Genomic DNA, 5,395 nt, shown 5'->3' on the forward strand with positions numbered 1-5,395 from the left:
GAGGGGACAGAGAATTGAAGCCAGTTTGATGGCACCTATTAATAACTAAATAAATATTCAGTATTCATTGCTGTAAGATCAAGGGGTAGTAGAAAGCACAACATATTTGGAGGGAAAAAAAGTGTGGCATTGTAAGGATCTTCGTGTTTAATCTGTACTGAATGCAAGGAAACCATTGGAAATGTATAGTATAACTCAGGAGAGATGATGAAAGTTATACAAGTGTTCAAGTCTTTCATTCATGGAGTTACTATGAGTTGTCTATGACTCGATGGCACTAAACAAAAACAACATTGCGAGAGCTCGGTTGGCTTAGTAGACAGAAAGTGACGCTACCAAGCCAAAGGTGGGGATATTTAATATGCGGCCCTCAAGCCTGGTTTTAATTGGTTTTGGCCAAACATTCTTCTAAGTGGTATAGCACTGGTCTGTACATTGCTGTACAGAGGTAACTCATGGTTGTTGTGATGCCAAATACTGCGACACTTATGTGTCAAACTCTATGAACTTGGAGAAACGCTGATGAAAGATACACAAGTGTTCAAGTCTTTCACTCATAGGGTCGCTATGAGGCATCTACGACTCGATGACACTTAACAACACAACAACCACCCAGGGTATATTTTTACCATGAGATCCTGGGATGAAAGAGCGCTGGAGCCAAAATGGTGCAGTAGTCAGCTTCTAATGGAATGGTTGGAGGTTTGACACCATCAAACAACTCCATAGGACAAAGATCTGGTGATGTGCTTCCATAAAATTTATGGAATTGTGTTCTACTTTATCATATGGATTCACTTTGACTCTGATTCACTCAATATCCAACAATATCCAGAGATGTTGTTTTTTCTAGAAAGTGTTGGAATAGTCCCATACAAGCAAGAAACATATTGCCAAAACATGCTAGTAGTGCTCTGTTTGGGAAAATACTGCTTGGACATTATGGGAATTAGATAGAGTGACAGGAAAAAAATAATGTCCACTTTCTTCAGCATGAATTATTCTTCTCAAATGAATTTAATCATGTGGAGATTTGATTAGTTTTGGACTTTAGAAAGGAGTTTCTAAACTACTGTAGGCGGGAAAAGGAAGGAGGAACACCATGTACTTACTACTGTGCATTTGTGATGGTTCAGTTAATGAGTTGTACTTTGTTTCCTGTCCTTGTTGTTAACTGCTCAGGACACTGAAAGCAGTAATATCACCAAGCCCAAAGAAAATAGAGTGAATAGTTCACTCTGTACACTGTATACATCATATATTCCTTTCAAATACTCCTCTCCCAGACATTTACAGGAAGTATCGCTGCAATCCTGAATGCATGTGGTTCAAATCTGCCAGCTTGTCCATGGGAGAAGTATGGGCAACCTCAAACCCACTCAAGGGTCAGCTGCCGGTCACTTCTGATGCAATGGTACTCCACAATGATAATAGTCCTTCATAAGACTTCTATGCTCTCAGAAATATTCACACTATTCCTTTCCTTAAGAAGAGGTGGTTTTTGCTTTTGCTTTTACAAAATATACCAGTTATAAGCAGCGGTGTTTCCAGATGGCAAGGCCAGGTCCCCAGGTGATGGGACCAGGACATCCACGTGGCCAGTGGTAGAAATGGAAGAACAAACCATGCTCTTGGATAGGAAGATTTAATATTGTGAAAATGAAAATTCTACCAAAGGCAATCTACAAGTTCAATGCAATATCAATACAAATACCAAATCCATTTGCCAACGAGATGGAAAAGGCAATTTCCAATTTCCTCTGGAATGGAAAGAGACCCTGAATAAGCAAAACACTCCTTAAAAAGAGAAATAAGATAGAAGGCATCTCACTCCCTGATTTCAGATCCTACTTCACTGCCGTGGTGGTCAAGACAGCATGGTACTAGCACAGTGACAGACACATAGATCAATGGAATAGAATTGAGAACCCAGAAGTCAGCCCATCTACCTATTGTCAATTGATTTTGACAGGGAGATGAAATCAATTAAGTGGGGAAACAAAAGCTTCGTTAACATATGGTGCTGGGAAAATTAGAACACTATCTGTAGAAAACTCAAGCAAGAACCACACCTCACCTCATACACAAAAACCAACTCAAAGTGGATAAGGACCTAGGAGTAAACCAAGGACTATAAACTTCATCAGAGAAAGGCTTGGAAGAACTCTAAAAGCCCTAATCCACAGCTTGAATAGTCTCCCAAGCATCCTGAAAAACTACAACCACAAGAGAATAAAATCAATGATAAGAATCAAATCCCTATGCACATCAAAAACTTCTCCAACAGACTGGGAAAAAATATTTGGTAATGACATATCTGATAAGGGATTTATACCTAGAATTTATAGAATACTCTAGTACCTAAACAAGATAAAGGTAAACAACCTAATTGCAAAATGGGCACAAAATATGAGCAGACACTTCACTAAAGAAGACATTCAGGTGGTGAACAAACACATGAAGAAATATTCAAAATCCCTAGCTCTGAGAGGTGAATTAAAGCAACAATATCATTTCACCCCAGTAACAATAGCAAAGTTCAACAGAGCAGCAAACAACAAATGCTGGCAAGGTTGTGGAGAAATTGGAACCCTTATTCACTATTGGTGTGAGTGTAAAATGGTGCAACCACTATAGAAGGCAAGGTGGTGCTTTCTCAGAAAGTTGGAAATAGAAATATCATCTGACCCAGTAATTCCACTACTGGGAATATACCCTAAAGAAACCAGAACAGACACCCAAACAGACAAATATGCACACCTTTGTTTATTGCTGTGTTATTCACAACAATAAACAGATGGAAGAAACCCAAGTGCCCATTAACAAAAGAACAGATAGAAAAACTATGGAATATTCACATAATGCAATACTATGCAACACTGGAAAACAAAGAATACAAAATGGGTGACCCTGGAGGACAGTGTGCTGAGCGAAATATCTGTCACAAACGAGCAAATACTACGTAATGCCACTGTTAAAAAACAGTACTGATATGCGGGTTGGGAAAAACGAAAAAAAGCAGGGATCAATAATGAACATTGCATGAAACAATTTGAGGGAAAGAACTGTTTAAGAGGAATATATAATTAGGCATTATTTGTGTGACAATGTCCAGAATGAGAGGTACATAGCCAAGTGAACTAGGGGATAGGGGTGGGAGGAAATTGTTCAACAATGAAAAAAATGAAAGAATCTTTTTAAAGAAAAAAGTGAACTGGGGGGTGGGGATAGGGAAGAAAATGTACAGCAATGAAGGAATGGAAATTCAAATTTTCTGTAAACTTTTTTAAAGTATCAATAAAAATTTAAAAAAATATATATGGGAAAGTCAGCTGTTAGGGACCTCTCCAAAGTACTGAAGAGTAATGGTGTCGGTCTGGAGACTAAGGTGCGCTTGATACAGGCCATGGTCTTTGCAATCACTTGCTATGCATCAGAGAATTGGACAATGGCGAGGGAGGACAGAAGGAGAATTGATGCCTTTGAGCTGTGGTGTTGGAGAAGAGTATTGAATATAACATGGAGTGCTAAGAAAATCAACAGTTTCATCCAGGAGAGGGTTAAACCAGGCTGCTCCTTAGAGGCATGGATTCTGGGGCTTTCTCTGACATCCTTTGGACATGCTACAAGAAGGGACAAGTCCTTGGAGAAGGATGTCATGCTTGGGAGGGTGGAGGGACAGCACAGGATAGGAAGATACCCTATGAGGTGGATTGATTCAGTGACTTGGGTAATCAGGGTAGGTGTTTTGGAGACAGTGAGAATGCACAGGATAGAGCAGGTTTTAGGGTTGTTGTACACAGGGTTGCCATGAGTCGCAGATGACTCGATGGCATATAACAACAACAGCAGCAGCAACATATACCACTTGCAGGAGAACCACCTCAAACAAAAACTTAAATTTATTTTCTCATGTAATAGAATAGACCAGGTGTATATAGTCTGTTCCAAATCTTGCTTCTGTTTCTCTGGGTTGGTATCCTGCTCAATTCAATCCCCTCATGATAAGAAATATATCCGAAGAAAGATCAAGATAACAATTTTGACAGAGAGACAAAAGATCTTGGGAAAAGTGGCACGCCCCATTGATGGAACATGCTTATTGACTTATTCTAATTATATCCATCTTTTTTTCTATAATTATATTTTATTAATTTTCATAAACATTTACAAAGATTTTGGGTTTCCATTCATTCATTGTTGCACTTATATCCATCTTTTGAATCCATCTGGGGTTATGGTCAATAGTAAGTACACTACTTAACTGAAAATGAAAGGATATTATTATCAAGAGATTCTGAGTGCCTTCTGATACTAAGAAGTAGAATTGGAGCACACAACAGTGGTCACTCTGGAGATAACCTGTAATTCTGTTACAGAACAAGCAATGATATAGTATATACGAGAATTTAGAAACCTATTTTTCCAAAGAAATTTCAATATTTAAGATATTATTTTCTACATAAATTATTTCATGAACAGCCAATAGAAAACTCTTGAACCATTTCTTGGTCATACACAGAGTCAACATGAGCACAATTCAATATTCCTGAATTCCTATCCTTTTCAATGTTATTCCTAGTATAATTGCGTTCCACACAGTGAAAAGCATATACATCTTCCTGATTTTTGGGTTTGGGCCAAAATTCATCTGATGTTAATGATGTCTTTTGTTTCATGGCCTTTTCAGAAGTCAGTTTGATATTCTAGGAATTACATATCAATCTAATGGCTCTATTTAATTTTTAATAATCAGCAGCAGGCTCTTAAGTGCATAGGATTTTACGGATATTATTTGGCAATTTGTGCATTCTGTTGGATCACCTTTTTCAGAGGGAAATAGACACAAATCTAGATATCGTCCAGTCCATTGGCCAGGTTACTATCTCCCAAGCTTCATCGCAGAGATGTGTGAGCACTTCCAGGGCTGCAACTCCTGGACATTCCATCATTTCTTGAGGTCTAGCAAGCATTATCCTGAATGAAAAATCTCAGTTACAAAAGGACAAATACTGCATAAGATACCTGTTATGCCAATAAGATGGATATGAATCAGAGGAGGGAAGAGCAGGAAAATAATGGCTAAATAATTGTATAAACAATTAGCAAACTGAAATAGAATAAGCATAACAAGCATTACAAAGTGAATTGAGGAGAGAGAGAGGGAGAGGGGGTAATGTGGATGACTGAAAGAACGAAAGCCAGTCTCTTTGTTGAGAGATTGTTTGGAGGTTCTAGCAGGGGAGCGCAGCTACTCGTATACCCTTGACCGAAGGACGGTCTTCCTTCTATCGGGGATGGTCGTCCTCTTCGACCGAGCGCGCAGCTTCGGGAGGGACGCACATGGATCGGTGAGGGAGGAAGGGGACCCCCGCCTAGCCAGCCAGATCAGCCG

Source organism: Elephantulus edwardii, unplaced genomic scaffold, assembly GCF_000299155.1.
Source record: "Elephantulus edwardii isolate Elephantulus edwardi_28Jun2011 unplaced genomic scaffold, EleEdw1.0 scaffold00076, whole genome shotgun sequence".
NCBI classification, from domain to species: domain Eukaryota; kingdom Metazoa; phylum Chordata; class Mammalia; order Macroscelidea; family Macroscelididae; genus Elephantulus; species Elephantulus edwardii.